At 38.6% G+C, this 23,717-nt stretch overlaps 1 long non-coding RNA gene across 1 annotated transcript in view; it reads left to right on the forward strand.

Annotated features, from left to right (window-relative positions):
• Positions 1-1,773: 1,773 nt before the first annotated feature.
• LOC129047817 (uncharacterized) overlaps positions 1,774-23,717 on the forward strand; it is a 1,037,663-nt gene continuing 1,015,719 nt past the window's right edge. The window contains exon 1 of the long non-coding RNA XR_010136497.1: positions 1,774-1,911. This is a non-coding gene — a long non-coding RNA (uncharacterized LOC129047817). The remainder of the gene's footprint in view (positions 1,912-23,717) is intronic.

The raw sequence follows: 23,717 nt of genomic DNA on the forward strand, positions 1-23,717 counted from the left end.
GAAAATCTGGGATTCAAGGGCTGCTGTTCAGATTCTTTTGTCCCACCTGATGCTCTCTTGTTGTAGTGTTCTCCCGCTTCCCAGAGGAATGGGGCTTCCTGAGAGCTGAACTGTAGTGACTGTTTTTGCTCTTCTGGGTCTAGCCACCCAGCAGAGCTACCAAGCTCTGGGCTGGTACTGGGAAGTGTCTTCAAAGAGTCCTGTGATGTGATCCATCTTCAGGTCTTGTAGACATGGATACCAGCACCTGCTCCAGTGGAGGCAGCAGGGGAGTGAAACAGAGTCTGTGTGGGTCCTTGGTTGTGTTTTTGCTTATTAGGCTGGTTTTGAGTTGCATGGTCTCCCGCCAGGAGGTGGTGCTTTCAAGAGCACATCAGAGTCAGGTGCTGTGGCTCATGCCTATAATCCCAGCACTTTGGGAGGCTGAGGCAGGTGGGTCACCTGAGGTTAGGAGTTCAAGACCAGCCTGGCTAACGTGGTGAAACCCTATCTCTACTAAAAATACAAAAAAAATTAGCCAGGCGTGGTGGCAGGCCCCTGTAATCCCAACTACTTGGGAGGCTGAGGTAGGAGAATCGCTTGAATCCAAGAGGTGGAGGTTGCAGTGAGCAGAGATCGCGCCATTGCACTCTAGCCTGGGCAACAAAAGCGAAAATCTGTATTAAAAAAAAAAACAAAAAAAATTAGCCAGGCGTGGTGGCAGGCCCCTGTAATCCCAGTTGCTTGGGAGGCTGAGGTAGGAGAATCGCTTGAATCCAGGAGGTGGAGGTTGCAGTAAGCGGAGATCGCGCCATTGCACTCTAGCCTGGGCAACAAAAGCGAAAATCTGTATTTAAAAAAAAAAAAAAAAATGCCGGACGCGGTGGCTCACGTCTGTAATCCCAGCACTTTGGGAGGCCAAGGTGGGTGGATCATGAGGCCAGGAGTTCAAGGCCAGCTTGGCCAAGATGGTGAAACCCATCTCTACTAAAAATACAAAAATTAGCCAGGCATGGTGACAGGTGCCTGTAATCCCAGCTACTCGGGAGGCTTAGGCAGCGAATTGCTTGAACCTGGGAGGCGGAGGTTGCAGCGAGCCGAGATGGCTCCACTGCACTCCAGCCTGGGCGACAGAGACTCCGTATAAAAAAAACCAAAAAAACAAAAAAGCACAATATAGTACTATACGGAGGAAACAAACTTGCCCTCGTGTGGCCTGGTTAAGTATCCTGGTTTCTCAGGCGGTAGGCAGGGCCATAAAGCTCCCAAGAGATTATGACCTTTGTCTTCCGCTACCAGGGCAGGTAAAGAAAGACCACCAGGTTGGGGCAGGGATGGGCGTGTCTGAGCTCAGCCTCTCCTTGGATGGGGCTTGCTGCAGCTGCTGTGGGGGATGGGGGTGGGGTTCCTAGTCCCTTGGAGTTATATTCCCAGGGAGATTATGGCTCCCTCTGCTGAGTCTGCTGAGTTGCCAGGGAAGTGGGGGAAAGTCAGCAGTCACGGGTTTCACCCCGCTCCCACACAGCCTGCAGTCCTAAAGGCTCGTCTCACTCCCACCGTGAGCAGCTTGGAGTCAGTTTCCAGGAAGCCAGTGACCTGGGCTGAGAATTTGCCTCAGACCACAAGCCTCCCCATTGAGAAAGCAAGCAGACTCAGTTTTTCCGCGTCTCAGGGAGCCTGCAGCAAGTTCCTTCAAAGGGTGTGCGGATTCTTTCGGCTTTCCTGGTACGTTGCTGTGGTAGTCGCTGGAGCAAAAGTTCATGATGTGAATCTTCACATGCTGCAAGCATGTGAAGTGGGAGCTGCAAGCAAGTCCTGCTTCCTATCCGCCATCTTAACCCCTCAACCTGTAAATGTTTGAAGACACAAATCTCATGCCCTCTTCAGTCTCCACTCTTCAAAAGTCCGTCCTTTCCTGACTTTACGTGGCAGGTACAAACTTTATCACTTATTTGGGAATTAATCATATGTTGCTCTGGGAGTCTCCCTTATATTACTGCTATTTAAACCTTATAATGGTATTTAATATTTTCTCTCTTTTCTCAGCTAAATTTTGAACTCCTTGGAGGTAAGAGGAAGATTTTATAATTTTGGGTGTTCTCAGTACCCCAAATACTATTTTCTATATATTACCTCCTTGATAATATTGCATTATGAATTGTTAAAACACTTCAAAAAGCAGTAACAAGAGCTCCTTCTAGAGCACAGATTTCACTGCCATTGCTTTTTCACTTTCTATTTCCTCAAACATTTGGTACGTTGTCTTATAACAGAGACTTCAGAGAAGCCCTTTTATTTCTCAAATAAATCACAAGAGACTCTCAGGGAGAGAGAATGGAAGTTTTTTTTTTTTTTTTCCTTTAGGGAAAGATAAAATAGAGGGACTGTGGAAACCTTCTTTATTTTGAGCCCTCAGTTTCTTTATTTGTAAACTTAAGGTAATAGATCTATTTCCCTGATAGACTTGTGATGAATGGTCAATGAGAAAATGTATGCAAAGCATGTAACAGTGCCTTGCACATGGTGAGTCATAGTAAAGGTCAGCCATTATTACTGTGAGCATTCAGTATGGGCGTGATTGTTTGAAAGAGTTTCATAGAAAAAAAGCCACTTGGAGTATATTCAATTGTTTATTCTTTTTTAAAATAATAAACACATGGTGTTCTTATTCCTATGTTTAGGTACTGTTCTAGGTTCAAACTCATTTGAACCTTTAAACACCCCAGTTAAGTACATGCCATTATTATCTTCGTTTCAGAAATGAAGCCACTGACACACAACAAATTATCCAGTCACACAGCTAATAAGTTGTAGAACTGGAGTTTGAACCCATGCGCTTTGGTTATAGAGTCCATGCACTTAGCCATTATAAAATAGAGGGCATCTTCTAGAAACATCTATTCAGCGTCTAATTTGTGCTGGACACTGAGGTTCGACGAATATATACAGTCTCTGCTTTAGTGGCTTTCACAGACTAAGGTGGGAGATAAACAAGCTAGTACACAGTTACTGATTAATATAATAGGAGCTATAATTAGGGTTATCTTATGTCCCAGTGTGCCTGAGATAGTCCTAATTGATACCTGTCATTCAGCATAATTATTAATAGTGTTTAATTTGACATTCAACAGTGTGTTGGTTTAGATGGTGAATTATATAGTCTCTGTTAGTTGTACTAAGGGGATGCACGAGGTATTCTCACAGCTCAAAATGGGAAGGACTGACTTCCTGGAGTGGGGCTTCACCTGACTGAGTCTTATAGGATGAGAAGCAGTTTTTGCCAGGTAGGCAAGGGATATTTGAAGCAGAAGGAAAGGGCATAGGAGTGTGAGAGTACTGGGTGTGTTCAGAAAAGGTCAACAGATTGGGGGTGCTATGATAAGGTGATTCTAAAACCTGGATGCACATTAGAGTCACCTGGGGAGTTGGAAAAAACTCCATGGCCAGGTTGCACCAATTAAATCAGAATCTCAAGAGCTGATTTTTAAAGCTCTCCAGGTGATTACAATATGGTTTGAGACCCTCAGAGGTAGAGAGCCCTTGAGAGACAGCAAGGATATAATGGTGGATGGGAGACAGAAAGTAGGAAAGGACGAGCTCATGGAGGGATATCGTCATAATCAAAGGTACTTCGACTTGTCCATGAATGAAATTTCTGGCTTTCGGCAGAGCTTCAGTCTGGTGGGCATGGGTATCTTGAAGCCCTTTCACTACTGCCTCTTTCCTGTTAGGGCAGCAGCATGAGTCGATGACAAGCTGTGAATAGTAGCTTAAAACTTGTATTCACAACCCTCGAAAAGTGAGTGTTATGGCCTAATTCCACTTGTAAAAGGCCTTTCTGTGGCCCAGAAAAATCTTTTAGCAGTGCTAAGACTGCCAAATATTATTAGACATGTGAAGCAGAATATACTTTTATATGATAAGGATGAGCATGAGAATACCTTAGAACAATTCTTTCTATGAAAAAGAATCCCTAAAGTACATATATATGACATATATATGTCTCCATAGATTTCTGTGAAGAAAATTGAAGTTATTTTTTCCTATCTCTTGATAGGAAACTAGTCCAGCTAGTTGTTTAAAATGGAACATGTTAATTATCAGGACTGATTTAGTGTATAAAAGTGAAATTAGAAGGGTTAATAATGATGTCCATACTTTATCCTGCAGAAAGACAATCTGCCTTGCAGCAAGTTTATGGATAATACGGAGTTCCCCTGCAATGAATATGTGAACCCTCTGTTATTCAGGATGGCACTTGGGATGATGTGGAGGTAAACTCGACTGAGCAAGTAGGTTTTACTGAGCCAGGGCAAGAGAGACCCTTGTTTTGAGCTCCATGTAGTACAGGCTCCGATCTGGTTCTCTGGTCCTACCCTTTTACATGGGGCAGTGTGTCTTCAGAGCCACCTGGAGTCCTCATGGCCACCTGGTGCCTGCCTCCCTCATTTCTGGACACGTTATATGTACCTGAGACCCTGGAATTCCTAGGTTCTAGAGCTCACAGAGGCCTCTTCCTTAGGAATTTCCTCTGGGAAAGAACCAACCATGATGTCTGTGGATGCGTCAGTGGGCTTGATGGGTAGTTTTGGGGTGGTCAGTGGGGATGGGGCTTGGATATGAGTGATCCACATGCATAGATGGCTGACTTAATTGGAGCACACGTGTGTGCAAGTCCTCTCATGGTGTAGGATAGAGCTGGGGTGGAAAGAGAAGGAAGAGCTGGCTTTTCCCATGATACTGTGTCTTGGCACAGAACTCCAAGTCCTCTCACAATTATAAATTTGAATCTAGGCTTCCACGTCATTATGAAGGTACTTCTGTCTAGGTTATAGGAAATAAGCTATAATATTCATTTAAATTTTGTCAGGTGTTTTATGCATTTCAAATATTTAGGAATATGGATTTTCATTGGGACTCTTGACCTGGACCTTTCAAAAGTTAGAGACAAGCCTAAACCAGGTCACAAAAATGCTACATAGAGAAACTTGAATCACCTGAGAGAAGGGTGAAAAACTATATACCTGCTTCTTTCTAATTAGCTGAACCTTATTCGTCCGATATTTTATATAACATCCCATTAAACAATTCATCCAACTATTGTTCCAGCACTGAATGTAGGTGAGAAAACTACTATGTCAAAATCTGTGACTAGATCAGAACCTTCTGTTGCAGAACCGGGAAGAGGAGATCTTGTTTGTATCTTGGAACTTGCTGGTGAATCCTGTAAGGGGTGAAATCAATAGTAATTCAGTACCTCCCATGTGTTAGGCACTGTATTAACCACTTTGCTTTTGTTAAATTTTATTCCTTGCAAAGCAGGAATTATTATTCAAATGTTAAAAATGTAGAAACCTTTGTTCAGGTGATTAAACAACTTGTCTAGGGTCCCGGATTTATTTGTTGGTACCTAACTAACTCAGCTTCTAGAACTCATGCTTTTTCCTAACTCTGGTTCCCTTCCATAAGAATGGGAAATGTCCTTCAAGACAAAATTACAAGCAAAGTCATTTTTACTAAGAAGTTGAGTTTGGCTTTTTGAAAATGGCTGTTATTTTCTTCCTTGCATTTCATCACCCCACCCAGCTGTCTGCCTTCCTTCTTTGCCTTTTGAGTAAATCATTCTAATTATTAACTTTGTAAATGAAGCTCTAAATAAGCTATTTAAGTTTATTCCTATTAGATGGGACAACAGATTAGAAATCCAGTGCCACCTGGGGTGGAAACGTGTTAGATTTCCATGCTAATGCCTCATGCATGTTTTATGCCTTAGATTAGTAGCTAATGTGGTCATTGATCATCTTGTGTCATATGAGCTACAAACCTGCTGCTTTGAGCTAATTCTTTTAAAAACTTGTTTCCAAATCAGTATTCAAAGTCCAGACCAAGGTTTCTGGTTGGGAAAAGAGGTTATATTTGCTTTTGTTGAGGGGTCAAAAACATTTTTCTACCTATTTATCCTCTTTGTAGATAATAAACAGTGTAATACATCATTGGAATAAGTTAAGTTTGAGAAACTGACAAAGCAAAAATATTTCCTAAAATCCAGACCTGAAAGCACCTTTATATGCTATGTAGTTCCTTTCTGTGCTGCTTATAAGTAAAAAAATGGTAAAAGCTATCATTTGAAAGCCTATTCAATTTGTATTTGAATTTCTTAAGCATTTATCCTATTAAGTAGGAAATTGAGAGCATTTTTACTTCAAGTTATATAGCTCTGCCATTAGTGAGGTCAAGTTCAAGTTCTGCTCCATCCACTTAGTAACTGTGTGACCTTAAACAAAAATTTTATCCCTGAGTCTCAATTTCCTTACTGGAAACATGAGGCACATGATAGTGCTTTCCTCAGAAGGTGGTTATCAGGGTCAACTGAGGCAATGAATTTAAAACATTTACTCACATATCTGGCAGTTAGTAAATACTAATGTAAACAGTTGTGATCCTTTGAATCTTCTTCCATGTAGAAAGTCATCTTGGCTAAAATATGATGAATAAAAATGTAACTGACAAAATGGGGGTGGTAGGAGCTCATCTTGCCTCTTTCCTGCTTAGGGGTAGAAACCAGCCACAACTCAGTCCTATGCATTGGAGAGCTGGTGATAGGTTTTATGTTTACTGTTCAATAAGGACCCTTTTAGTCTTTTTAGAATCTGAGTTGAACTTGCAGCTAAGTCAATAATAGAGGAAGAAGTAAAGGACATTGAACAATGCCAACTTTGAGTGGCGCAATCTCAGTACTGGGCGGGAAACATCCCCTGCAGCCTAGAAAGAGCAAGTTCACATTGAGATTGACACAGTTGGTCACGAAGAGGTATCCTACCACCATTAAGAGAAATGCCAATGCTTTTCCTAGTTCTCTTGATGTGCTCCTCTTTCTATGCATACATCTCTGAAAATTTCCACATTAATATATTCCTAAATGGACAGGGGTAGCACTTTTTAAAAAGAATTTATGGGGGATTTTCTCCAGGAACAATCATGAGGGAGCCAGGGCTGCTCTGGTGCTGGCAGAGTGCTAGATCTGTTAGGCTCTCAGCTTGGCTTGCAGCTCTTTCTTGGTTGCAGCTATATCACAAGAGCCTGGGGAGCATTAGGCAGCCATATGTGTCTCTGGATGATTCTCTGGCTACCAATAACTTCATGAGTTTCAGGCTCAAGAACAGAGGTTTTGGTGATCAGGGAATATTTGATTCAACAAGAAAGTCCCTGAAGTGTAAGTGGAACTAATCATGGTGAGTTGAGAGGGTTGGGACAATTATGTCTTTAAGTGTTTGCTGGGAAGTTTCTTATATAATCTTGTGTTTTGTTTATTTAATGGCCAGGGGAATTGGGTTGAAGCTGTCACCAAATCTACAAACCTGTTGCAGAATTCAGTTAGTTTTGCTCTTTTCTTTGTGATCCTTTGCAGTATATTTTAAATTATAACAGAATGTTTCACAGATAATTACAGGATAGTTTCCTGGCAGGATACCTGCAGTTTTCCTGATCCTTTTTATTTCTACATACAGAGTAACTTTAGACATAAAATATGTGTATGTTTGCTAGTTAGGCTCTCCTCTTTTAAGTAGAGATCAGATATATAATTTTATAATTCATTGAGAGCAATTTTGTTTAGATATTTTGTCTTCTCTGTTGAATGTATGATTAGGATTTTTGTTAACAAATCAAAACACCTTTCAGATTTAGCTTAAGCATTACCCAGGCTCTTAGTATAATGATGAGAACATGATACATGCGTAGCACATTGACAAATGAAAAAGCTTGAATTGCAATAAAGAAAAATACAGGTATTAAGCTAAAGAAGGAAGTTTTCGGATACTCAAGATGGTTAGTAAGTAGGCTTACTTGGTCGTAGAGTTAAAGTAAATGTTCTAGACACATTAGACTGCAAAAGTGAATCAGAATAAAACTATGGTTGCAACCATTTTCAGAAGAAAATACAGGAACTGAAAATTGCTTTCTGTATTAAAGGATGGAATAATAGTGTAGAAGAATGTCATAGAGTGCAGGCTCTGGAGACAGACTGCTGGATGCAAATCCTGAGATTGCTCTTTTAATCTACGGGATCCTGGGCAAGTAGCTTAGTTTCCTCTTCTGTAAAAGAGGCATAACAATAATATCTGCCTCAGCGGCATGTTGGTAGGATTTAAAGAAGTAGCTCACATGAAGGGCCTGGCCAAGAGTAAACACTTAATAATGAGGACCATTATTATTACTACCATTCATTATTCAGGAGCATCATAAACCTTTTACTAGAACATCTTGAGAAGATTTGAATGTTCTTCTTGGGTTTCTGATTTTTGAAATCTAATTTCTTAGAGATGCCAGAGGCAGAGAAGATGTAGTCAAAGGTGACAGTGTCTGTAGTGGCCTGATTATGTGTTAGATTTCCAGCTGGTCTCCAGATCCTGTGCTGATGTTCTTTCCCTTTTCCCTTACTGTGCTGTTCTGTGCCCTGGTGACTTTGCTGGACTCAACAGTTGCTTTAGTGGCACAGCCAGGACTGTGAGATTTGTCCTGCTTTTCCCTTTCTTATCAGATCCTGAAAATGATAAAGATAGCATGCTATCAAATCTGAGGATACCATTGCTCTGAGAGGGAGAGCTAATGCCTGGATAACCAAGCAAGGATTCAGAGGTCACAACTAAACTAAAATATAAAATTTACTAAGATAAATACATAGTTTATTTTTTAAACTTTAATATAAATGATATTCAAGCACAGGCTTGGACAGAGTTGACTCAGTAATCTAGATAATTTTCTTGACTTAAAGGTCAGAATGAGATAGAAAAATGAGTTGGTGCCTATTACATTCTGTACCACAGTTGACTATTGCTGTGCATGCAGGATTTGGTCTAAACTCCTCAAGTCCTTAGATGTAAAATGATGTTCATCAACATGGGAAGACTAAGCAGCTATCTAGACTCACTCACTAGGCAAGTGGCTTACTGGTAAATACTAATCTTGAAGTGCATGCGCTAAAAATTAAGCCATGATTTTATCTTCATTATTTAATAAAAGCAGACTATAAAAAACACATTCATATTCTCATTATGGTATGCATTTCATGGATTTGCTCGTGGCTTACAAAAAGTCAGAAGTAGCATTTAATCAGAAATGCTAAGGTTCTTTGGTCTACCAGAGACAAGGACAAGGGGGAGGATAGAATCCCAGTACTATTTCTAATGGTCAGCTCATATCTGAAATATTGTGTTTTAGTCTTGATGCCACAACTTAAAATTGTTGACGAACAATTGTAGTTAGGGGAGAGCAATCAGAATGTGCTAAGAATGGGAAGTATGTCATAATAAAAAACGTTGACAGAACTAGTAAGTGTTTAGTTTGTAAAAAGGAGGTGTGAAGAAAACATGGTTGCTCTTTTTATATACTTGAAGATATGTCACGAATAGAGGCATTTGATTTATTCTGAGCTGCTCTAAGGGGTTGATCCAGGACCAAGAGATATAAATATCAGTTATACAGATTCAATAGAGGAAGGACTTGCTGAACAGGAGATGTTAAAAAATACCATGGGTGGCCTAGAGAGAAAATGAGCATCCCTCTTCGTAACTGCTTAAGCAAAGACTGCCTAACCACAGATACTGAAAGACTGTCAAGTATAATGGGTAAGCAGTGGCACTGGCATGGATGCTCTTCTGGGCTCTGTCTCTGCCCGTTGCTAGCTAGGAGATCACAGAGAAGTTATCCTACGACTCTGTCTCAGCCTCTGCTTCGTAAATCCTCATGGATATTCATGGGTGTAAAGTAACACATAGTGACAACACAGCAAGTGTTAGCATTTTGCATGATTGTTATCTAGAAATGGCGTAGAGGGGATTTCTGTGAAAAGTAAAAGGTTTTGTTAGAGTTTTTCTATTTTAAGACTATTGCTACAATTACTTGTAATGGTACAATCAAACTCTGTTAATTTTATGGGTAGACCATGGAGCCTATAAAACACCATATATCTCCAAACAGGGACAATATGATATATTTCACTTTACTACCATAAATAAAACCCAAGTACAAATGGAGACGTATAGATAAAATGAAAGAGATGGGCATATATTTTCTAAGGCTGTACATTGATAGCTATTCTGAAGAGACTGGCTTAAGCGTTAATTTTGGGAATGTATATTGCCCATTCTATCTGTGAGTTACAGCGTACATAAACAGCATAAGGTATTTTATGTTAATTCTTGAGAGCGCTTCTTTAAATTTCATGTGAGTAAACCAGGCATATTGTTAACAATATAATTTGGGTTAAATTGAGCTCCTGGTAAATTGTGAATGGTTTGTTATTATTCACTAGAATGCATTTACCTTGCTAATGCAGTATTGCAGCTTTTTATTATATGTTAATAGTTTAACAGCCAAAGTTAAATGCTATTAATAAAATGGTGCAACTAATAGATCTCATTTGTAGTATTCTATGGTTTTCTTCAACGATTTATTAGTAAAGTTGAAATATGTGATGTGAGAAAAAGAATACAAAACAAAAGCAATTATTAGACTCGACGTAGAGGATGGAAAACTTGAATTGCATGGTCTCAGCTAAAGCAAAGCAAGGTGTGGCACAGTGCCTGGTACATTGCTCTACAACAGCTTAATGCATACTGTTTGGTCAAGAAACAGTTCTATTGATGGCTTTATTACCTTAAATTAGAATTCTTATTCTAGCTGTGTACATACAGGTAAACTAAGCAGAGAATTGATATTAGTTTGCTAGATTAAGAAAAAAAGTATATGAATACTGTACTCTATTCTCTCTTCATTTTCTGGTATAGTAGATGATTTCTCTCCTATAGATAATTTCTACTAGCTTTCTACTTTATTTTGTCTGTGTAGAAGTGAATGATATGATCATAATATATAATAGAGTAGAAATGTGGGAGCTTTTAAATTTTTCCAAACATGATTTGGGTGTTCTTGAGCAATGAATACATCCCTATTAAAAATAATTGAGATAAATCTAGAGTCCAATTTTCAAGTCTAAAAGCATAATGACATAATTACAGAGCAGAAGAAATATAACTTCATGAATATAAGTACAAGGTTTTAGGGGATGTCCTCCACAGTACACTCAATGTCAGTCAATAATGTGATTAAACCTCTGAGAACATAAACACATTCTCCTAGTGCCCTAGTACCCAGAAGGAGGGCCAAGACTCCTGTTCTACCCAGCACTAGTCAACAACTGAGAGTATTGGGTCATATTAGAGAAAATGTACTTTATGAAAATGCACATAACATTCTAAATCTAAATCCAGGAGTCAAAAATGTATTTTCTGCCAGAGGTCTTCCTTGTCTTTACAGATGCACTAGGACTCTTCTGCCTTGCATTTCTTCCCATCAAAACTTGCCTGACCTATGTTTTTTTTTTTCTTTCAGGATCCTCCTAGGGAATTGGCTAATTATATTCACCAAAAAGTTGGTGGCTTATAACTTGCTATATCAAAATCACATTTCTACTTCAATAACATTTACCTACCCATAGCTTTTTCCCCAGTGTATAATGTTGGTGGGGCTTTCTCACATTAGATTAGAAACAATGGGTGAGATATGAGGAAAGCATCTTTTTTCCTGCCTTTCACATAATGCAAACACTAGAAAGCTTACATTCTTTTATTTGTTAATCTATTTATTTAATCACAAACATCTATTAAGCCCCTACTATTTTCAAGTCATTCTGAAATTCTCTAGATAAAATACAGAGATGAATAAGACATACCTCTTAAGGATATTACAGTTTAGTAAGATAGATAATAACAAATACATGACTAATAATAGTACAAGGCTTAATGAGATAAGGACCATAGAAGAAGGAGGTGGGGAACAAAGTAGCGTGGACTTAAAGAGAAAGGGATCTCTTGTCAATTAAACCGATTAAAGATTCCTTCATGGACAAAATAGTCTTTCATTTGAGTTTTAAAAGATGGATGGAATTTCTAATAGGGATATATATGAAGGTTTGAAGGGGTTTTCTAGATACAACATCATGAATAAATGTAGGAAATGTGAGAAGTACAGAGAAGTCCTGTCATGGAGTATAGCTTGCAATAAGGAGATGTAGGAAGATCAGTAACTTTTAAGTGACTTCTCCTGATGTATTGAAGATTAAATCCTTGGTTATTTGTAGTGATTTGCCTAACCTGAACTGTTGTTGAATATCAACAGGCACTGTCCGTTGAACTGAGGATACATTGATAGTTGATATTTTGGTGTTCACTGTCCAGTAAGAGTTAAAGTATTTTGTCATTTACTATAAAGTGAAGAGAAAAAGGTGCTAATGGAGGTATGAACAAATTGGTATTCCACCAAGAAGGCCCTCTTGCCCTTGGGGTTTTCCTCTTATTTCCAGATCATAGAAATTATCATAAAATGTTTTTAGCATTGTGCAAGTATTTATAGCATTTGTCTGATTTTTAACCATGCTCCTAGCCAAAATAAATAATTGTAAGATTTTTATTTAGTATATCTCCATCTTCATTGATTTTACCATTATGTAATCTCTCTCTTCCTCACCCTCTTCCCCCTTTGCCTCTTTTTTTCCTTCCACTAATATTTACTGAGTGGATCCAATGTGCTAGGTACTGCAATGGAGGCTGATTTAGTGATGTATGAGGCATAGTTCCTGGTTTCTGATGACACCAGCCTAGATAAAGCTGATAAGTGCCTATACTCAAGAGGGCAGCAAATATACATAGATCAAGGCATTCATTCTCTTCAAGTAACAGAAGGTAGATTCCCTTGCATTTACAGTGTGCAGATAGTTTCTGTGAATGTGGACTCTCTGAGAAGGCTTCGTAAAGTACCTATTAACCCCTCTTTATGTCTTTAGGTTAGCCTATCCCTGTACCTGCCAAAAACAAGGAAGATGATTGAAAGCAAAATCCCCATACCTCTTTTCTGGAGTGTTAGGCTTATTCCAAAGTACAGCCACTTGATTTTCCCCATAGTCTGAACTCCATTTCTCCTCGTGTCCACTTATAACCCATGTATAATTAAAACCCAGCCTTCTTTGTAGAAGCTTTATTTGTAGTAGCTAAAACCTGGAAGCAACTCAGATATCCACTGCAGGTCAACAGAATAGCAAATTGTGGTACATTCAAACAATAGAATACTATCCGGCAATACAAAGAACAAACTGTTGACATATACAACAACATGGATGAATTTTAAAATAGTTACGCTGAGTGAAAGAAGCCATATAAGTAAAAATACATACTATATGATTTCATTTCTATAACTTTAAAAAATGCCAACTAACCTGTAGTGATAGAGAAGAGATCAGCGATTACCTGGAGGGAAGGCATATGGGGAGACTCAGGAAGGAAGGATTACAAAAGAACATGAGAAAACTTTGAAGTGATGGATGTGTTCACTATCTTGAGTGTATAGTGATATTCTCATTGGTATATACATGTGTCAAAAGTTTATTGCATGTCAATTATGCTTCAACAAAGCTGCGAAGAACAAAACAAAAACAGGCTCCTACTGTAATTATTTGATCTCTGATTCCTTTAATAGACTCTAAGTAATGTGATGAGAGTGAACAGGACATCCTCATTCAGTGATGTATCCCCAGTAAATGGTCCAAATTGGATATTCAGTAAATACTTATGAAATGAATAAAGAAGTGGTTAAAATAAATTACCATTGAGCTATATAATATTTTGATCTTGCTTTGGTTCACATATTAAAATGCTGATCATGTCAGAATATTATTCATTACTCATATTATTTCCCTTGTTGTAAAGTCAACTATAGCATAAATGTCCTTGAAGTAGATTTTTTTAAAAAGACAACTTTATTCCAAATCTACAATAAACCCAAAGTGAACTATCAATTTTAATAGGAATTTATATTAGAAGTTAAAGCCACAAAAGGTTAGTAAACATCAATACCCAGCTAAACATATTGCTTATAATATTTAATATAAGTTAACTTCTAGAGGAATACCACAGTGTGTAATCCCATTTGGGTAAGTGAATTAATGTTATAATAAAATAACTACTAACTTCAGCTTTGCCAAATGTTTATGACTACAGATGATGTCCGCCACATCAGTGGGGAGACTGAGTTCAGTTTCTTTAGTTTATGAGTATGGTTTCTGAACAGGGATGGGAGGCAGAAGTCTGTAGTCTATGTGCATCCTTTTTATTACTTTCAGCGTCATCATTTTTAAATTCTGATTTTCTTTTTGGCTTAGAGGTTGTTAGTCATTCAGAAGTTCCCCCTACAACATTTTCAACTCTGAGGCATTTGAGAAATTATGAGGCAGTTAAACCTGGAGTCTCTCTTGGAAACTGGTCTATCATTTTCTTCCTAGTACCCTCAATGGCAACACCATTATGCATTAAAATGGTAAAAGCATACATTGCGACAATCCCATAAACAGCCCTCTATATAAATGTAAACACGGAGGCCGAATTGCCTCAAATGTGGCAGCTCTTACTTTTTAACAGTGTTTTATATTCTGCATACTTATTCATTTCACTGACTCCCTACTGCAATACTCACTTTGCCTGCCAGCTTCCCTCGCCTTAAAATAGTTGTTTGAGCAGCTGTGAATGCTCTCGATGACAATTGCTTTTGTGATTTACTCAAAATCCGACAATTTTTAGGTCTGGAAGAATAAAAAGCCTAAGATCTCTGGGGATATCACTGTTCAAGATTATATTTAATCTTCCTGTACTGTCTTCCCTTAGTACTTTTCTGTTTCAGTACACTGCCACGGGAGTTGTGAAAGACACCCTCTCCCATTGCCCCCGCTCTGCCAGGTATTATCTTGAAGCTCTGTTCTTTGATTTCATTTGGTGCCAATAACAATTTTTTTTTGACTGCATTCACCAAGAATAATAGATACTAGCTCAGCTTGCAGGGTATAATTTGTCCCCTAGCATTCATGTTCTAAGTTGCTATTAAACTATCTGTTGAATATTTGAGGATTACTTTTTAAAATGTGGTCATTAGTACTGGTTCATCTTTGGTTGACAATAGGAAACTGAGAAAATTAAGAAGAATTAGTTGGTCCCGGATCTTGAAATTCTAAATTCGTTATAAATACAAAGAAACTCCTATTTCATAGAGCTTCTCTGTGTGGTTTTAAAACATTGTGATGAGAAAAACTGCATTGTCTAACTTTAAAAAGTCACCACTTTTCCACAGGCAAATTAATGAAGAAAAAAGTCTGATGTGACTTGATGAAAAGTCCACAAATATACATAGATATCAGACACTTGACATTAGCATAAAGATAAAAAAATGGATCCACACCAGTCAAGTGTATATTTCCCCATTTACATGATAATAAACATTTCTTGTATCTTTCAAACTGTTTACGTAGATTCCTTTTTCTTATGACTTATGAGATTTTTGCAAACCTTTTAGGATATTTCTCAGTTAACTCCTATAAAAATATAATTGACACTAGGTATAGTTGCTCTAAAAAATTGGAAGAAATAATGTCTACAATTTGTCTAAATGGTTTACATATTTTGTTTTGCTACCAAAAAAAAACCAAAACCCAAACCTATTGAGTTAGTACTATAATGACCCTCATTTTACAGATGAGAAAGTGAGAAAACTGAAGCTTGGAAAGTTTTAAAAATTTTCCCAAGGACTCATGCCTAATAACTGGAAATCCAGGCTGAACTCAGGCCTGTAGGGACCAAAGCCTATATCCAGTCTAGCCATAATACCCCTGAGATGTGCTGAACTTCCCTTAGGATGCTGTGGAAGGAGAAAATAGTATGTTTCCTCTCCAATTTGGATGTCTGCCATAAAGCAAGCCATAAACTATTAGAACTAGTTTTGTAGTGAGTTTAAATACAGAATTGAGGCAGGAGAGGTGTTGTTGAATTATTTTTGTGTTTTCAGGTTTAATTGTGAACAAAAGTAACCTAGGCATTGTCTTGGTCTGCTCTGGCTACTAAAAAATACCGTAAACTTGTAGCTTATATACAACAAAATTTATTTCTCACAGTTCTGGAGGTGGGAAGTCCAAGATTAAGGAGTGAGCAGACTCAGTGTCTGGTGAAGGCCTGCTTCCTGTTTCATAGACAGCTGTCTTTTTTTGCCATGACCTCATGAGACGGAAGGGTTAAAGGAGCTTTCTGAAGTCCCTTTTATGAGGGCACTAATTTTATTTGTGAGGGCTTTTCCCTCATGACCTAGTTACCTCCTGAAAGCCCCGCCTCCTAATACCATCACCTTGACGGTTACAATTTCAACATATGAATTTTGGTGGGGGACACTAATAGCTGGTCTGAAGCAGCCATCTTTGGAAATTTTTACTTAGCCTCATGTTTGAAGATGATGATTCACTAGGCTTTAGGGCCCAGAGAGTAAAGGATGATTTAACATTTTTCTCAGGTGATTCTCATGGGGGTTATTGGGTTAGATGTCTTCTAAGGGATCATATAACCTTGTGATTTTATTAGTATGACTTGAGGATTCCAGGAGTTGGTCGCATCTCCCCATTCCGCACCCTCTGCACCATTTCCCACACTCAGAAAAGCATTCCTTTATTGTGCAGTGCTTTCTCTTATTCAGATGAAGACATTGCTGGGAAGTCACATTTTGTACATGATCAATCACATACAATTTAGAGAGTAGTGTGGTGTCTGAAAGATAGCACTAAAATTCAGAAGTGCTTCTTTCACCATCCCAAAATGACTTTGTTTGTTCTTTTATATCCATTACTTTCAAAAACCTGAAGAATAAAGGATACTCAACATTTTTTTCTATAAAATTGACATATGACCTGTTACCAACCAACATTGATTCAACAAACTTTTTTTTTTGTCAGCTAGTCTGAAAAGTAAAACAAAAAACAAAAAACAAGAAAACCAGACACTGTGCTAGATGCCTTGGATACCTAGGTGAGCAAACCAAATTCAACTCTTTTCCAGACAAGATACTATAACCCACTGAAGCAAATGGACCAATGAAAGAATCTGGGAATATAGATTTGCCATCAAGTGAAATCTGCTTGTCAAGTGTTGGCCTTGTGGCAGAGACTACTAATTGTTGCCTAATATTTGTTTTTCTCATCATCCACATGAGAGAATTTGAAGCTGTATGCAGAAAACATCAGCCAATCTTTTTTTTTTTTTTTTTTTTTTTGCAGTGAAGTGTGGTCATGTAACTAAGTTCTGATCAACAGGATAAATATGAAAATACATGTGGCAGTTTCTAGATACTGGATGGATATCCTTTGTCTCTTGTTTTAGTCCCTTTGCTCTGTCCTGCTGATTGCAATGTGGACAATGGCCGGAGCTGCATTTTGGATCAAGAGAATGAGGGAGACTCCTTAAGCCATAGTAGAGCAAAAGACCAGAGAGGGCCTGAGTCCCTGGGAAGTTTGGGAAACAAGGCCACCATCCCATCCCTGGATTGTCTTCCTTGGGAATTTTACATGGTATTCTGAGAATAAATTGTGGGAAGATGGGGATCTGATCTAGTCTGGGAATCAGGAAACTATTTCCCAGAAGTGGTGACACTTCAGCATGTATTTGAAGGTTAGGTAGATGAAGTACTGAGGATGAAGTATACCGGGGGAGGAACAGTAAGGGAGGATTTCAATCTATAGGAAGAAGATTACTGTGAGAAAATAATGCATGTGAAAATAATTTGCAAAGTAACATTGCTCTGACTGTTGAGATATTCCTATTATAAAGTCTGTGCTTCTCAGTTCATGATTCAAGGACTGTTCGCAATTAATTAACTGCCCACATCTCACCACTTTAATCTCTCATTACCCCCTGCCATAGATTTCAGACTAGGCTCATCAGTTTGAAGTTTCCTTCTTGCATTCTTCTCTACTAACCTTTGCCATTTTCAAATGACCCTTTAAACTCTGTCTCCTTATGGAGAATGTTCTAAATAACCCTATCCTCCTCCCGGGAGCTCTGATACCTGCAGATCCTTCATCTGTTTTCATCTGTACTCATTCTTAGGCTATATGACTTTCCCTATATTTTTCTTCTATATCTGTTTCCTCAATTGCCTATATGGATTATCCAAGAGCAAGGACTATTACCATACTATCTTTTATATCCTGGAATGCCTAACTTAGACTTCTGGCCGAATACATTTTGTTGACTGAATGGCTTGAGCCAGGTTGAAAGTCCTTTCCAGCAGTCCTGCCCATAGATGCTGACTGTTTAGTGACGAGGCTCTTTGAGGACTAGTCAAATGTGATCATTCCTCATCTTGAAAGCTTCAATATTAAGGTCGGCCCTGAAAAATTCATCAGGGGAATGAAGTTTTGCTTATCACGTCTGCTGCCCTGAAGGCCTTTGGGTAAATGATGGTGGATGGATTGAGGCTATAATGGCCAAATGCAATATTAAATCTACTTTCTGTCTCTCTCTGGTCTGCCTGGTAGATTTTGATGTATTGAGTTTTACATTTAGGAACCAATTTCCTTTTGATAAATTCATGCTCCAGGCTGTACAGGGCTGGCCATTGCATTAGAGACATTCAGACAAATGATCAGGTATGCAGGCAGAGTATGTCATCCATGAGGTGGGTGGCTTCTCCTGAGGTCTTTGATGGTGGAGAGCTTTTGACTCTTCTTACTCAATTCTGGCACTGCTGGCTATGAAAATAGGTGCAGAGAGTTTGTTGTCTTTGGGGACTTTTCTACCTCACATTCATTCAACCTTTGCACTTGAGTCCTTCCATAAAAATTCAATGCTAACACCGATAAGCAAAATCTCAGCTGCACAGAACCAGGGGAAAATTAATTACTGAAGATAGTTGAGGTTCCATATTAATTGAAAGAGCTGACCCAGCTAATGTAAGTATAGTTTTTCAATTTAAGCATTTTTGAAGAGACTTTCTTTAAAATTTTCCATTTGCCTCTTTGCCTTTTTACCTGTAAAATATACGAAATATTTCCATTTTAAAAAGATTCATTTATTCAAATAATATTTGTTGAGTATCTGTTATATGCTAAACGCTAAAGATAGAAGTATAGAAAATAAATTTTCTCTGACCTCAAGGAACTTACAATCTAGAAAGTGATTGTCAAACCTTTTCTGTAAGGGGGCAGATAATCAATATTTTTGGCTTTGCAAGCCATGCATTTTATTTCACAACTAGTCTGCCATTAGAGTGCAAAAGCAGCTATAAATCCTAAGCCCATTTTATTCATCTGTCAAACACCTAATCATCATTAAGACTCTTAGACTGTTCGGCCGGGCGCGGTGGCTCACGCCTGTAATCCCAGCACTTCGGGAGGCTGAGGCGGGTGGATCACGAGGTCAGGAGATCGAGACCATGCTGGCTAACACGGCGAAACCCCGTCTCTACTAAAAATACACAAAATTAGCCGGGTGTGGTGGCGGGCGCCTGTAGTCCCAGCTACTCAGGAGGCTGAGGCAGGAGAATGGCGTGAACCCGGGAGGCGGAGCTTGCAGTGAGCTGAGATCGCGCCACTGAGCTCCAGCCTGGGCGACAGAGCAAGACTCTGTCTCAAAAAAAAAAAAAAAAAAAAAAAAGACTCTCAGACTGTTCATAGGAAACATTTCCTAACCATGACAAGTAGAAAAAAGCTACTCCCTCTTCTGTTCTGCTGTATTCAGTATGGCTCTTTGTCAGAGAACCTCTAACTCTCTCCTGTGTCTGGTTAAATCAGGTATGAAGATGAGCGGTCTAGCGCAGTAAAGTGGGGGTGGGGGTGTGATCACTAGGGCTGGGCACTGGCCAGCCCATTTGGACTTGATTCAATATAGATTAAAGGTCTACTAAAGGGCTTTCTGAAGGGGGTGATGTGATCAGATTATTGTTCAGAAAGATCACTTTAGTAGCCTGGTGAAGTGGGTTAAAGCTGGAGACAAGGAGAACAGATGCATGGCAGCCAGATTGCTAGGATGATTGTCAAGCCAGAATATTGCTTTTGGTGCAGAGGTCTTGGTTGCTACCCTTATGTAAGATCAAATTGCACAAAAGAATCATGATGAGGATGGGCCCTAAATTGGGATTGGAAATTGTTCTAGGGTCTAGTCTTCACAATTCTCAACTGTACAACTCTGGAAAACCCATTTACCCGCTTTTGAGTTTATATTGTTAGTTGAAACATGAAGAAGTGATTTAATAGATTTCTAAACTATTTTTAGCTCTACATATCAGTAAGTTAATTGCTTGACTTCCAACTATAATTTTTCATATAACAATTAGTCTCCATCCTTCTGCTCCTCTTTTGCTTAATTTGGGAAATCTTAAAAGTAACTCCTAATATTTTTGAAGAGTACCATTTAGGGCTTAGTTGTATAAAAGTTATGTTGAAGAAACTTTGAAGACACCTTAGAATTTTTCTCTTGTTCTCCTTTACCTCCACCCCCCACTGAATCTCCCTGTGAAATATTTATTTCATGAATGTACTTTCTTTCTTTTCTCAATTCCACATCCTGCTCCTGGGTTATTGTTCCTTACCCTGGCTTTTGTGGCCCTTCACTATGACCCTACATTATTTTTCCATGCTCATTTTCTCTTCCTTTCCTGCATTAGTCAAAAATGCTCCTCTGCTTTGAGCCTGCTTCTTTGGTATGTATCACGTGGTACTCTAATAATTACCTTACTTGTTTGTTTCTTCAGTAAGGCTGGGACTGTGACTGATTTATCCTTGTATCTCCAGAGACCAGCACAGTGCCTAGTACACACAAAAAACTCAATTAGTGCTTGAACCCAGGGCAGGTTTCAGTTTATGTCAGTTCTCTTGTCTCCCTAAAGTATCTTTCTCATTTTTCCTGTCCAGTCCATGCTACTTATCTCCTGGCTTCAAACACAACCCTTTGCATGACACTTTTGCTGCGTGCCTCAACAGGCTGTGAATTCCCCTTCTCAGAATTCCTTGTAGTACAGTTTTCTTTACTTCTCTTTTGCATTGATCTAATTTTTGCTTATATTTTAGTTAGTATGTAGGGATCTCTTCCCTCTACAAGAGAATGATATCTGCAGCACAAAGGATCATTATCTTATTTTGTATCTCCCCTAGCATCTTTTGCAATTCTTATCATCAATAGCTGCTCAATTAAGGGATTCACAGTGAAATAAGGAATCAACCTTACTGCAACCCAGACACTGTAAGAATTGGGCTGCCTCTTTCATGCCAAACAACCATGATTTTTGTAGAAATGGACAGTATCAGCTGTCTTGTTCTACTGTGGTCTGATTCTGATAACCTGGGAACAATTGAAAGCAAACTTCCTAGAGGAAAAAAAATAGTTCACAATCTCTGCATTCTAAATACTAGAAGGGATTTACCTGTGGGGTCTACAAGCAACAATTTGCATCCTGGTTTATGTGAAAGATAGAAAGCCCAAGCATCTGAGTGGGGCTGCTGACACAGCAGGGATTCGAGAAGCAGCCATGGGAGCAGAAGCAGGGGTTCAGGGCCAGAATGAAGAAATTAATAATACACTTATTATTCAGAACAGTGAATGGCTGCAGGCTATTGGCAAGAGGTTTAGCAATTATCTGATTAACTGCTAATGTTACACCAAGAAACCTCTTCAAGACTGCACTTTTTTTGTTAAAAGACACAGAATGGTAAGAAGCTGCTATTTTGTGCAAAAAGCTGAGAGCTGCAGGTAGGTGGGCCATACTGAGACCCTGGTGGGCTGTCACTCTTTCAAAGTTAGAAGCAAATGGCCGTTTTTGCTGCTGTTATAACTCTTCCTGGAAATATCAGCTTCTCTATAGCACTATAACTCAAATTTAATATGAGAGCTGAAGTTGTTTTCCTTTTCATTTTGAACTCTTGCTTAGAACAGGAGGGCCAGGTATCTATCTTTTCAGTGGGAGTTTAGAAAACAGCCTTGCATATCTCTCCCTGTGACACCCAAGCCACACCAGGGCAGGAAGACATCTACCCTTGCTATGTGCTGTCTGTCACCAGTGCTGTCCGTTCACCAGTCTCTGCTGTGTGCTCTAGTTAGTTTCAAGATATTGCCCTTATTTAAAAGCCAGATGCCACCACTGTGGCATGCAGGTCTTCTGTTTGTGCCTATTCCTGCTTTTCTTTAGGCCACTCATCTATTTGAATAGTCAAAAAGAATTGCAAACCCCACGCTGTCTTGAGAGGAAAACTTGATTAAGATTCATCAAGACTAAACTGTGTGGGTTGATGGTAAGCCACCTTCTCCAACGTTTAAAAATAAACTCAGTCCTTAATTGTATAAAAATAAATGTGAAAGTACTTCTTTCTAACCAGCAATGATAACTAGAATCATCATCACAATTGACCCCCGTCACTTTGTGTTCATGATGATTCAGAATTCTGTAGGAGGTGTCTGTAATAATGGTGAAAAGCAATTTCCTATTTCTACTGATAATATCCTAGAGTATTCTCAGCAAATCCCACTCTACCTTTCACTTCCCAACTGTAAATTCTTCCTCCTCTCCCCTCCAATCTGTGGGGAAAAATTGACTCCTCAAATGCAAACATTTGATGTAATTTTTCAGAGGGGTAATCATTAACGTCAGTATCCGGGAAAGGTTAAGCAAGAGAATGTTCGCATAAAAACTTTTCACTTTATAACAGTTCATGAAACAGAGGTGCTCTGAAAGCAAAGGCATTTTGCAGCTGAAAAGGCATTTAAGTGAGAAAATCAAATCCTGTATAGAAGTATTACAGTAGCTTTATTTCTAAAATTGGTTAATGGAAAGTCTTTTATGAGGATATCAGTTATACCATGGCTAAAAAGTCAATTATCTAGTAATTGGAGGATAAAATAATAGATTTACCTTAGGTAAGTTCAAAGTCGTGTTTGAAATGTAGCTCTTCATTATTGCATTTTTGACATACAAAATTAATTTTTTCTATATAATGGTATTCATTAAATGCAAGGGTTTAGTGATAAATGTCTTATACATATTTGAAAACTGCCGTATGAAAACAAAGAAGTGGTTGAATTTTTAACAAATTCTATTGGTTTTTTAAAATTACTAATCCCACTTCTCCTTATCACTTGCTTAAAATAAATTTGACTATTAAGTTTCAAATTTATATTTTCTTAACAAAATACATTAAGGATAAAAAATTGATTTCTACGTTGTCATTATTCAAGGCCTGTTTTGCTCTTAGCGAGTCTTCAGTGAGAACAACAACAAGCAAGCTTAGCTGAGAACTTGGGCTGTTGTGTGGATATCATTCTTGCACTGCTGCTTCAATGCTCCTTTTCCTTCTCTGTGTAAGAACACTGTCACGCAGAGGCAGCAATGATTTTTTCAGAAGATCAGCAGGCTCAGTAAGGGCTGTATCCTGCACTGTTTCCAAAAGAAGGGAGCCCCACTGGTTTCTTGACTAATAGATGTCTCCAGATAATCAGAAAGTGGTAGGAAGGACTTTCCAGGGCTTACACAGATTGACTGAGTGACAGCCCAGTGCATCTTCCTCTGAGAAGTAATCAACTTGTGTTCTACCCCAGTACTCCTCCTTTCTTTAATCCCTGAAACCTAGAATCTGGAATTTATTAAAGCTATTCAGTCATTGATTATCCTTAAGTCAAAATCAGCTTCCAGGCATGCAGTTTGACAATCCCAAATTTTGTATCACATTCAATTATTTATTCATTAAACAAATAATTATTGAACACCTGCCTAATGTGTTTCAGACAGTGTGAAAATCTTGAAATTTACTTTTATGTAGAAGATTAAAATGTAAACATTTGAAAACTTCTCTACTATTGGTATTTTATATCATTCACTGATCTTAAAAAGAGATA

The sequence above is a fragment of the Pongo abelii genome, chromosome 13 (genome assembly GCF_028885655.2).
Source record: "Pongo abelii isolate AG06213 chromosome 13, NHGRI_mPonAbe1-v2.0_pri, whole genome shotgun sequence".
In the NCBI taxonomy this organism is placed as follows: domain Eukaryota; kingdom Metazoa; phylum Chordata; class Mammalia; order Primates; family Hominidae; genus Pongo; species Pongo abelii.